The 13054-nt window shown below is 38.0% G+C and overlaps 1 non-coding gene across 1 annotated transcript; it reads right to left on the reverse strand.

Annotated features, from left to right (window-relative positions):
* Positions 1 to 5742: 5742 nt before the first annotated feature.
* Positions 5743 to 5849, reverse strand: LOC145103636 (small nucleolar RNA R71). Its single transcript, XR_013706716.1, has one exon. It is a non-coding gene; the product is annotated as a small nucleolar RNA R71 (small nucleolar RNA).
* Positions 5850 to 13054: the final 7205 nt, after the last annotated feature.

Here is a 13054-nt window from a genome sequence, read left to right on the forward strand (position 1 = left end):
CTACATAGGGGACTCGACGAGTCCATGGGGAGGACTTGACGAGTGCAAGTAAAAATGCAACCAACTCGACGAGTCAGTTCGTGCACTCGACGAGTTGCTCATGCAGAATGCAGAAATTCAATTTGTGCTGCTGGAAATGGACTAGAAACATTACCCTAAACTGTTTTGGTGTTATAAAACTTATTTTAGATGGTGTAATGGTTGTTCTAATCCATTTACAATGGCTAATATCAAAATTACATGATTATATGTGTTCATATGCTCTTGAAATTTTGATATGAATATTCATGTTCTTATGAGTTCTTGATAGATCATAGGAATTATTTGTTTAATGATTAATTCAAGATCTTTATGTGTTTTAATGGAGTCCATAGCTTGTCCTCAAGTTATGGATAACCAAAAGTCACTTTGTATTAATTCCATTAAAAGAACACATAAGTTACAAAAAATGAAGAGTCTTCATTTTAATAACTCATAAGTTATGAATTGAAAGGTTTTTGTAAAGTTACAAAACTTGCCCTCAAGTTTTGGAACATGTAAAGTCACATAGTAAACTTTAGTTCCAATCCTCAGAATTTTAAAAGTTAAAATTCAACCCTTATAGTTTATAATATTATAAGTTTAATAATATATATATATATATATATATATATATATATATATATATATATATAAGATCAAGTCGTTTTACCGCAAGTAGGCCTCATTCATGAAGCCGGTCTATAAGGGGGTATAAGGTTGTTGCCTATGAAATGGCAGCTTAATGGGTGTCCACTCTCACCCACTGCTTCCTTGACTGGTGGAGGGTCGTTAGCCGAACGGGTAGGACAATGACTTAAAATTCTCATTAAAAGTATAATTATTACTATAAAGGAAATAAATGTTTTTTTTATAAATTCCAAATTATAGTTACTTTAGGAAAATATGAATAAGGTGCTAATCCATAAAATTACACTTTGCACCTTGTTTAAGTCGTTGGTGGAGCGTGTGTGGTTTACCGGCACACTAACTTGGACTTAACAAGGTAGGCAAATGGTGACTTAAGGTTTTTCATGAGGTCAGAAGGGGCGCGTGTGGTTTACCGGCACAACGATTAAGTGAAAAACATTAAGGGTACCAAGTAATTTGCATGGTTACTTCACACCTTGTTTTGTGATCCTCTGTATCCCAGTCACAAAACATGAAGGGCACACTCGAGATTGAAACATGTCACTGAAAAGTTCAGTGAATCTCAAAGAATCTAGGAGTTTCTAAAACCAAATAAAACCTAATAACCATATTTCGTTTTCACGGTGGAAATTGGTGAATTGTCATTCACCTACCTTTCAAATATGTTATAGCTCGGATTACGACATCCCACTTCTAAGCTATAATATATTGTGATTGGATCCTAGCCTTAATATTACATTTGGGTGTTTTATTAAGGATTATCTCTATATCTAAACTAAACTTGTTTTCTTCTTTTCAGATGTCTTCCAACAATGCTGCTTCTGGGTCAAACCCCACTGGCTCCTTCTCTCTCATGAACCTTTGTGGGATAGTCATCTTTGATGGATCCAACTTTACAGATTGGATCAGAAACATCAGGATGGTCACTCGGTACGAGAATAAAGAATACATTCTCAACAAGGAGCTTAAGGTACCCGAGCAAACTACTACTCCTGAAGAGTTTGCTGAATAGGAGGTACATGAAAGAGATGCTACCAAAGAGGCATGCATCATGATGGCCACCATGACAGCCGAGCTCCAAAAGTCCTATGAGGACTACTATCCTTTTGAGATGCACCAGGAATTGATGGACCGCTACCATCAAAGTGCTCATCAAGAGCGATATGAAATCATCTCTTCCATGATAACAACCCGAATGAAGGATGGTGAACCCATCACGGGCCACATGCAGAAAATGCAAAGGTATGTGGACCGTTTAATGAAGCCGAATGTGAACTTCCCCGAGGAGTTAGCAATAGATATCATTTTGCACTCCTTACCATCATGTTATGATCAATTCCGCATGACATATCACATGAACAAGGAAGAAGTCACCTTCAGAAAACTTCAAGGACTCTTGAAGACCACCGAAAGTGGTCTAAAGGGTAAGTCGGTTGTTACCAATCCTACTCCTACTCCAAACTCCGCACCTGTCCTGGCAATCGGGAAAGTTAGAGGGAAGAAGAGGAAGAACCCTTCGAAGGGTACCAAGGGTAAGACCCTTGATGGCTCATCTTCAAGCGGAACCAAGAAAGGCTTCGTCACTCCTTCTTCTGATCCCAAGGAGGCTAAATGCTTCTATTGCCACAAAAAGGCGCACTGGAAGCGAAACTGCCCAAAGTACCAACAAGATTTGAAGGATGGGAGAGTAAAACCCAACCATGCAGGTATTTACACTATATTATCTAGTAACTCACCCTATTCTCACTCTTGGGTCCTTGATACCAGTGGTGGTATTCATATTTGTTCTAATTTGCAGGGACTAAGAAGAAGTGAGAATGTGGAGCATGGAAAGATAAACTTGATCATGGGGAATAGGAAAGCTTCACCTGTCACCAAGATTGGAGTTTATACTTTGATGCTAAGTAGTGGTTTTAATTTAGATTTGAATAAATGTTATTATTCGCTTGAAATGGCAAGAAACATTATTTCCTTTCATGCTTTGTACAAACAAGGGTTTACCTTTTCTTTTGATAATGAAATTGGTGGAATAAATGCTTTCTATAATAATGTGTTTTATTTTAAAGCATTACCTTGTGATGATGTGTATGAATCTATGTCTGTTGTAGAAAACTAAGGAAATAATGTGTTGTGTATTGATTCTACTAATGATAATAACTTGGATAAAGCATCATTATGACATTGTCTTCTTGGACATGTACGCAAGAAACGCATAGGCCAACTCTAAAAGGATGGAGTTTTGGAATCATTTGACCTAAAGTCAGATGATAGTTGTGAATCATGCTTACTTGGAAAAATGACAAAGTCACCCTTCACAGGTTCTTGTGCTAGGGGTGAAGGTTTGTTGGATCTAGTACACACGGATGTGTGTGGACCCTTCAAAACCGCCACAAGGGATGCTAATCGTTATTATGTGACTTTTACGGATGATTATAGTAGATATGGATATGTCTACCTAATCAAGCATAATTCAGAGACTTTCGAAAGGTTTAAAGAGTTTAAACACGATGTAGAGAATCAATTGGGCAGGAACATTAAGATGCTTCGATCTGATCGTGGTGGTGAGTATCTTAGTACAGAGTTCCTCGACTATCTTAGGGAATGTGCGGTTGTCTCACAATTGACACCTCGCAGGACACCACAGTTGAGTGGTGTGGCTGAGAGGCGTAATGGAACCTTGTTGGACATGGTTCATTCCATGATGAGTCGAGCTTCGCTACCAATCTCATTTTGGGGGTATGTGATATGTGCATGTTTAGCCCTATGTTTAGTATAAAGTTTTATCATTTATTAGCTAATTAATTGCAAATTATGGACAAAAGGTACTTAATTATGTTTGAATTATATTTTCAGTCCAAAAGAAGTGCTCGGAAGCTGGAGTAGCTATCGGGAAGCTTTGGAGTGAACAAAAGAAGAAAGGATCAAAAAGCACAAAGGACTCTGCGAGTAGGGACGTCTACTCAACGAGTTCCCATGAAGATTCGCGAAGCAGGGGAGTCCTTGACTTGCTGTACACGGGAATTTAATGAGGGACTTGACGAGTCGATTGTGGACTCGACGAGTTGAGACGAATCTATAAAAGAAACCCTCCAGATCGATAAACGAGACTTCTAAGAACCCTAGGAGGAGAAGCTGCGATTCAGAACGAAGTGAGACATCTGGAAGAGTGAAGATTCAACCCAATTCAAGTTTTGAAGGATAACTAAGGTATGCTTTGATTTCTCTTAACTAGATCTAGTACTTAAACCATGTTTATGTTATTGAATTTCGTTTTTGAGTTTTCTACTGCCTTAATCATGAGCTAAACTTGCTAGCTTCTGTTTGGGTAAGACAATTTTGAGACTATGGTTTGATTAATGGTAGGATTAACTTTTAATTGGTGATTTTTTTGAATTAAGCTTGTTAAAGATCCTTATGCATTAACCATAACTATTTTTCTGTTAATAGGAAGACAATTAGGCTGCATGAACATCTCTTGATTGTTTACCTCATGTGATTTATGTGAACACTAAATTATGTGCTTAGGATTAGTGAATATGAAACTAGGATTATTTAGAGAATGGGTAAGTTAATGTGTGAGCTTGTTTGATAAACCAACAACAAGAGGCTAATTGAATTCACAAATTGATTAACTATTACAAGTATTATTTAACCCGAATAAATAACCTAGAGAATTAATTAAATTAGGCAACTGGCCACTACTTGAACTAGTTTATTTTCTAAGGATTAGCATAGCGAATGTGAATCTAATCACTTGAATCGGTAGCCAATAAAAGGTTAATCCATTGCACCATTACCATTAAATCAATCATAGGATCAATTGAGTCGAACCTGAACAAAAGTCCTTTTAGATATTGAATTTAGTTGGTGTTTGCTTGCTTAGTTGTTAGTTATTTTAGTTAAGTTTTAGTTTAAGTTTCTAGTCTTGTAAAACTAGAGAAAACCTTAATTTTATTACTTGTCTTTTAGATAATATTAGTTATTAGTTTTAATTTTCCGTTCCCTGAGTTCGATACCCTACTTATTTAGCCATACCACAATTGATAGGTCCACTGCCTCCTGTGTGTTAATTTATAATTAAAAGTAGGTTTAAAACTAGTTGAGTTTACACACATCAAGTTTTTGGCGCCGTTGCCGGGGAACGGTTCAAAAATTAATTCTAATTCCTAGTTTTATCGATCCTTTGTGTGAGATTTATCTTACACAAAGTTATTTCTTAGGTAATTTAGTAATTAGGATAGGTTTTAATAATTTTTACTTTTTAGAAGTTTAGTAAGTATTTTACTGTTTTTGCTCTGAACTCGCTGAGTGCAATCGAAGCTACTCGGCGAGTCCATCGTTGCACACAGTTTCGTTTTTCATTTTATTTTTGTTCCTTTTACGCGTTTTACTTGTTTTGTTTGTAGGTATTACATGAGCAGAGGATCCAACACACCCTTGGTTCCTCCACTTGAAGACCCAGAATCCGCTTTGAGGAAAAACAAAGGCAAGGGGGTTGAAAGCTCTAATACACCTAAGAACTCACCCTTGAAGAATATCATATATGTTTTCAGCAAGAAGAAGAGCAGTAAATCAGGAGGATCCAACATTTCCTTGGCAAACAAAGACCCAATCAAGGAGGACATTGAATACGACTCTGAATCCGAAACCGAGGAAGAGAGCGACTTTGAAGGAGAACTAGCTAACCCCATGGCTAACATAGATGAAGTTCCCATGGGGGAATGGAAGACGAGAATACATGACGATACCGGGCCGGGACTTGTGCAACCCGCAATTCCTGCAACTGCCAACTTTGAGCTTAAAGGTCACATACTTGCTCAACTAAAGGAGATTCCCTTCTACGGTAAAGATCACGAAGATGCCTATAAACACTTGGATGAGGTCAACGATGTAGTTGATTATTTTAATGTTCCAAATGTGCCTTGCGAGACCTAGCTGCTTCGTATGCTTCCCGTCACGTTCAAAGGTGCTGCAAAGGATTGGCTCAAGTCACTCCCTCCCGGATCCATAACTATATGGGCCAAGATGAAGGAAGAATTTATTGACCAGTTTTGCCCACCTTCTATGATAGCCAAGTTGAAGAAAGCTATTGTGAACTTTGAACAACAAGCTGGAGAGTCTCTTTATGAGGCATGGGAGAGATACAAGGGCCTACTAAGGAATTGACCACATCACGATCTTAATAGCAAACAAGAAGTCTCCATTTTTTATGACGGGGTAAATGTGACTACAAGGCAGCTTCTTGACTCGCAAGGACCGCTCACCAAGAAGCCACCCCCGATGATCAAGGAATTAATTGAGGAATTATCTAAACACTCTAGAGAATATCATAACCCACAGAATGAAGTAAGTAGGGGGGGTGGTGAACACTGTAAACGATAGCATGGCAGCAATGATGGATAAACTAGATAGTTTAGATCAGAGGATGACTAAGATGGATCAAACAATCCATGCTATTCGGGTTGGATGTGAGAATTGTAACAGACCTCATCTTACTAAAGATTGTGATTTGGATGAGAATGGAAACATGAAAGCTCAAGTATTCTATTCAAGTGGCGATAGATTTGATGATAATTGGTGGAAACCGAAGAAGGAATGGCTCCCGTATGACGAGTACAAAAAGGCAAAGGATGAGAAATACAAGCACAAAGAACGGGGTTTCTATCAAAAGGAGGAACCGGTTATGGAAAAGAGAGCTGATTTGGAAGAGATGTTCACAAGGTTTGTAGCTGCGTCCGAGAAGAGGCACAATGTTACCAACATTGAATTGAAGGAGCAACGAGTAATGCTTAAAGATCATCAAGCTATGATGAAAGATCAACAAAATTTTCTTAGGAATTAGCAAGCCTCCATTCATAACATTGAAAAGCAGATAGGACAACTTGCACAACAAATCAATCAAACAACACTTGGTGAACTTCCGAGCAATACCGAACAAAATCCAAAAATGGCGCATCTAAATGTGATAACCACTAATTCTAACAAGATTTTCACTCCTTTGACCTTTATTCAGAAGAAACCCAGTAAGGTGCAAACAGAAGAGGAATTTGAAAGGAATTCGAGCAAACCTGACTCGACTCGCCGAGTCGGTATAATGGACTTGACGAGTCCGAGAGGTGATGAGAAAAATTGTTCTCTTTTGAAATCTTACAGGCCCCCTTTGCCATTTCCAATTCGAGCCATACCATATGAGCAGATTCAATGATATAAAAGATTTATGGAGCAAGTGAGGACCCTCCAAGTGAACATTCCATTTGTTGAAACAATACTTCAAACGCCTAAGTATGCAACTTTGCTTAAAAACCTCTTCGCTACTAGACAAAATATGGAAGAAATTGCTAAAGTATTGCTAAATGAACTGCCAGAAAAGAGGGGTGATCCCGGAAGTAACTCCATACCTTGTCAATTTGGGAACATAATTTCTACTCATGCGTTGACCGATTCGGGTGCAAGCATTAATCTAATGCCATATTCTTTCTTCAAGAAGCTAAATTTGCCGGAGCCAAAGCCGATTCGTATGAAGATCCATTTAGCCGATAAGACAATAATACATCCAAGAGGAGTATGCGAAGATCTTCTCATCAAATTCGATAAATTTATGTTTCCCGTGGACTTTGTAGTGCTTGACATGGAAGAAGACCCTAAAGTTCCAATCATTCTTGGAAGACCATTTTTGAATACCTCTTGTGCAATAGTCGATGTGTTCGAATCTACACTAACACTAAGTGTTGGGAATGATTCAGTGGTGTTTAAAGCGGAACAAGAGAAAAAGAATGAAGGGATGAAAAATGGGGAAATTTCCTTTGTGGATTTGGATGATGAAGTGTTAGAAAGAGAGCTTGCACTTTTACAAGAAGAAACTCCAAACAAATTTCTATTACCTTCTGAAGGGAATTTAGATGCTGGAGAAGATTTAATGGAAATAGAAAGGTTGTTAGAGGAAGTTGAGTCAAAAGAAACAACAAAAGTTGTGGAAATCTCACAGACTCGCCGAGTAGCATCGACTAACTCGACGAGTCCAATCGAGAACCTCAAAGATCATGAGTATCTTATCTTGATTCTTACAAGTTCCCTTTCTAATCTTGACATGTACACTTCTCCTGATCCTTTGGGAAGTCCAATAGAAGAGGCTGAAATTGTGGAAAACTTTAACTTCCAACACGCACAATTGGCTTACCTTGACACGATGATAAAAGAAGAAGCGATTCAACTTGACGAGAGGGTAAGTTTTGGAGAAAAGGAGAATGCAAGGGGTTGGAATAATGATGTGAATAACTCATCCATTGAGTCACTCATGGCAAATCGAGAGATCGAGTCAAATACAATCAAGAGAACCAAACCTCGAGCCCGAGTTTCTACTAATTATGAAGTATGTGCATTTGAACCACCGGATTATTTAGAAGATAAGGAGGAATCCTTAATATGAAGTGATGATAAGGTGGTAACTATACGGGAAATCTTGATTGACAAAGAAGGAGTACAAAAGATGGGTCCAAAGAACGGGGTGAAGAAGAGAAAGGTTGGGAAACGGATCAGTTATGCTATACAAGAGGATGCTGCGAGGATAAGGAGAGAAGAATTGAGACGGGCGTATTAAAGAAAGATACATGCTTACAAGAAAAAGTTTAAACAACAAAAGATTAAGCATGAATTCCCGATGGAGGAAAACGAAGAAACGTAGAGCAGGAAGGAGTCCAGCTAACGACTCCTCAAAAAAAGCGCTTAACGGGAGGCAACCCTTCCCTAGAGTTTGCTTTCTTTTACTTTTTCTTTAGTTTTATTTTCGTTTTTAGGATTTATTTATTTTCATCTTCTTAATTGTCAAAAAAATGACTACTTGTGGGTAAGCATGGTATGAGTGTGGAGTGGGTTGGATATATTTTTAAGCAGGAATAAAAATTATATCAAATTTATAAATATATATATATATATATATATATATATATATATATATATATATATATATATCAATTTTTAAAAATTAACGAGTGACTCGGCGAGTTGGTTGACTTACTCGACGAGTTAACTCGAAAGTCGGAATCGCAAAATCGTGACCAGACTAGCCGAGTCGGACCCTGACTCGATGAGTCGGTTTGTTTTTACTGATTTTTTTTAATTTCTACATATCTGTAAAATTAGGGCTTTTCACCCTAATTGGTAACCATTCCTCACTCATCCAGCCGACACTCGACGTGTGCCTCCCTCTTTCTTCCCCTCTCTTTCTCTCTATTTCTCTATCAAGCGAGAAAGGTACTAAATTTATTCTCTATTTCTATCAAAGCTTTGATTTTTAGTAGATTGGAAGTGTTGTTTAGTTAGAAAACCCGTGTTTGAAGTTTTAGAATTTCTAGGATTTCGATTTTGATCCAATTAGGATGTTATGGGTGAAATTTCTTATACTATTATGCTTGAGATACATCCCTGGACAAACCCTTGCAATCTGTTTTGATTTTTATGGATGACATTTGACAAACTCGTCAACCGACTCGCGCAGTTCGTACGAATCGTCAAGTCGATCTACAGACTCAGCGAGTCATGTCTGATGCAGTTCAGAATTTATTTTCTAATTTTTCTATTCGTTTCTGGTTGTTTGTGTTACGTATTTTTGCAGTAACATGTCTTCACGGGGTCATAACTCAAGAGGAAGCCAACGGGGTTTCCCTTGGTTGAATTTCCCACAAATCGAGTCCAATTCTACAATGACTAGGTGGAAGAAGAAGCTTGCAAAAATCCGGAAAAAGGAAATTTGTGTCCCCAATGCAATTGCTTGGGAATGGCTGGGGAGAGTTCGTTACGAAGAGGAGTTAGCTCCTTATTTAGTCAAGACGTTTGTGCATAATGGTGAGTCCATCACGTGTGATGGATGGAGTCGCATCTTTCGTATCCAAGAGCTAGTCTATCAAGAGTTGTGCTTGGAATTTTTTGTCCACAATACATTTCCGGGGTGGGGACGATTATTATAACCTCGAGAATATTACTTTTTGTCTTGGGGGTGAGGTTCGCAATTGTTCTATGGTGGAATTATTGGAGGTTGGGAATTTATGACCAACAAGTGATTCATACGGCTGCATTTGGTACCTTTTTAGAGCATTGCCACAAGGTATTCCCAGTTGGTGTCACAAACACAAGTTGGTGGAACACTATTGCCAACAAAATCTACATTCCCAAATCGGCCCAAGAGGGGAGCATACGATCACCTACGCACCGCCTTCTTCACCGCCTTATTTCAAACACCATTAACCAAAGAAATGATGATGACAAGGTGTCTAACCTTGATGTCTTTTATCTTTGGAGCATCATTACACCCAACACCTTTTGCAACATTCCATGGTGCGTGGCTTCATACTTAGCTGAAGGGGCGGTCAAGGACCGAAAAACTTCTAAAATTAATGGTGGCATGTTTGTGACGCGTTTAGCCCACTCTTATGGGTTGATGGCTCGTGGTGCTTGGAACTTAATGACAATGGTCCCGACCCTTCCCTTTAATCCTATTCTTTTTCGAAGGGCTAGAATTATTGAGGATTATGGAGGGGGACATTATGCTATTCCACATGATGATGCTCTGATCGAACCCGAGGAGCCGTGTAGGAGAGTTAGGCAAAGACGCGGGCAAGCACCTCCCGATCCACCGGTTATTCCAGTGGAAGATGAAATACCCCCGGAATGGTTTAATGTTGAAGGAAGGCAATATCAAGATGATTTGGCAAGAGGACTGAATTTTGCCAACTGGTCCTTTATCCAAATGTTTGATGACTTTAACATCCAACATGTGGACGGAGGCCAATTTCATTATGTACCAACTTGGGAGGAGAGGATAAGCGCAAGGCAAAGTGGAGCCGGTGGGAGCAGGGCAATGCATGATGATAATGATGAGGAAGAAGATGAAGAATGATTTATTTATGTTTTGTGTTTTCTTGAACAATTTGTTTTGTTTTTGTTTAGTTATTTGATGGAACTTCTAGTAATTAGGATTTTTAATTTCTCATGGTTTATTTAGTGTCTTTTCAGAGTTTGAAAATGGTTTGCTTACAAAGAGTCTCACGAGTAATAGGAGTTTCGAGTCTAGGCGGAAGCAAGAGTGAAGTTCAAGTATCGAGTCCGATCATGAGGAGCGTTCACATGAGTCTAATTACTGAAGAGAAATCTTAGGTTTAATATGATTCTGCAGTGGTTAGGAGTTATCAAAAAGACTTGGAGCAGAAAATAAAAAAATTTCACCCAGCGACTGACTCGCCGAGTGCATTTACTGACTCGAAGAGTCCAAGCGTAAAAACATGAATTCTGCATTTTCATGACTCAACTCGGCGAGTCTTATTCTCTACTCGACAAGTGTCTATGAATTTCACAACTTAGCTTCAGTCTTGACGACTATATACCCATAATAAGTTTTTTTTCAAGAAGGTTCATTTCTGGAAGATTTTCGAGAGTTTTTCCTGCATTTTTGGAGCTGTTACCACATGAGATTTGACGCCCAAGGCATGGATGCGCTGTTCCCATGTCTAAAGTCAATTGAAGATGGAGCTTAACATGAAGAAGATCAACCTCGTCTCTACTATCCCATGGAAGTTTGTTCTAATTCCCTCTTTATTTTATTGTTTTTTAATTGTTTTAACATGTAATGGGGACATTGTATAAATTAAGTGTGGGGTAGGGGGTTGGTTACATTAGTTACATTAGAATCTTAGGTTTAATTTTAAAAATTTTGCATAAAAATTGCTAGGATTAATTCTAGAAAATTATGATAAAATCAATTAGGATTTCAAGCTAGTATTGTGTTTGATGATTCCTTGAGAACCCAAATGTTTAGTTAAGCCTATATACGTTATAATGTATTTGTGTCCCCCTTTATTCTTGTGAAATCATGGTACAAAAACACAACCTCGCTTAGTTTGAGGGACACAATATGTTTAGCATCATGTACTTGAAATGTATCCAAGAAGACTAATACTTTAACCAATAAACGTTGAAGTCAAGCGCCCTTGCTTAAGCATGTAGGTTTTGAGTTAAAAATAGTGAATTACATGTGAAAAAAAGAGAGAGAATTACAAGAAAAGTTAAAAGAATTTTGGAGCAATCAAAGTGAAGATCAAAAGATCAAAATTCTAAAGAAGATCAAAGTTGAAGATACCGAAAATCAATCAAAAAGTTGGTGAATTCGATGAAATCAAGATCAAATTATCAAAGAAGCGAAGAATTCCAAAGAGCTCCATAGTGGTATCGAAAAAATTGTAATTTTCTAGATTATGTGTGCTTGGGTTGCTTGACCAAAAATACCTTAAGGTTAGGAGGTTTTTTGTGGATGGATTCGGAGGGATCCATAAAATGAGCACTGTTCGGAAAAAGTGGGCGATTGTTTATGAGGATTGTGAGTATTTAGAATTAGGGGGGTCCTTAGGAAAAATTTAGACACAAATGCATGCGTTGCGGTCATGGCATAATGGCTGGGTTTCAATGAGATTGCCTTATATGATGCTAGTACGTTTAAAATTCAGTTTTGCTTGGGGGCAAGCAAAAGCCAAGTGTGGGGTATTTTGATATGTGCATATTTAGCCCTATATCTAGTATTAAGTTTTATCATTTATTAGCTAATTAATTGCAAATTATGGACAAAAGGTACTTAATTATGTTTGAATTATATTTTCAGTCCAAAAGAAGTGCTCGAAAGCAAAAGGAAGCAAGAGTAGCTATCGGGAAGCTTTGGAGTGAACAAAAGAAGAAAGGATAAAAAAGCACAAAGGACTCGGTGAGTAGGGACGTCTACTCGACGAGTTCCCACGAAGATTCATGAAGCAGGGGAGTCCTTGAATTGCCGTACACGAGAATTTAATGAGGGACTCGACGAGTCGGTTGTGGACTTGACGAGTCGAGACGAATCTATAAAAGAAACCCTCCAGATCGATAGACGAGACTTCTAAGAACCCTAGGAGGAGGAGCTGCGATTCAGAACGAAGAGAGACATATGGAAGAGTGAAGATTCATCCCAATTCAAGTTTTGAAGGATAACTAAGGCATACTTTGATTTCTCTTAATTAGATCTAGTACTTAAACCATGTTTATGTTATTGAATTTCGTTTTTGAGTTTTCTACTGCCTTAATCATGAGCTAAACTTTCTAGCTTCTGTTTGGGTAAGACAATTTTGAGACTATGGTTTGATTAATGGTAGGATTAACTTTTATTGGTGATTTTGTTGAATTAAGCTCGTTAAAGATCCTTATGCATTAACCATAACTATTTTCTGTTAATAGGAAGACAATTAGGCTGCATGAACATCTCTTGATTGTTTACCTCATGTGATTTATGTGAACACTTAATTATGTGCTTAGGATTAGTAAATATGAAACTAGGATTAATTAGAGAATGGGTAAGTTAATGTGTGAGCTTGTT

This window comes from Lactuca serriola, chromosome 4 (assembly GCF_051521515.1).
Source record: "Lactuca serriola cultivar US96UC23 chromosome 4, Lser_US96UC23_V15, whole genome shotgun sequence".
Taxonomy (NCBI): Eukaryota; Viridiplantae; Streptophyta; class Magnoliopsida; order Asterales; family Asteraceae; genus Lactuca; species Lactuca serriola.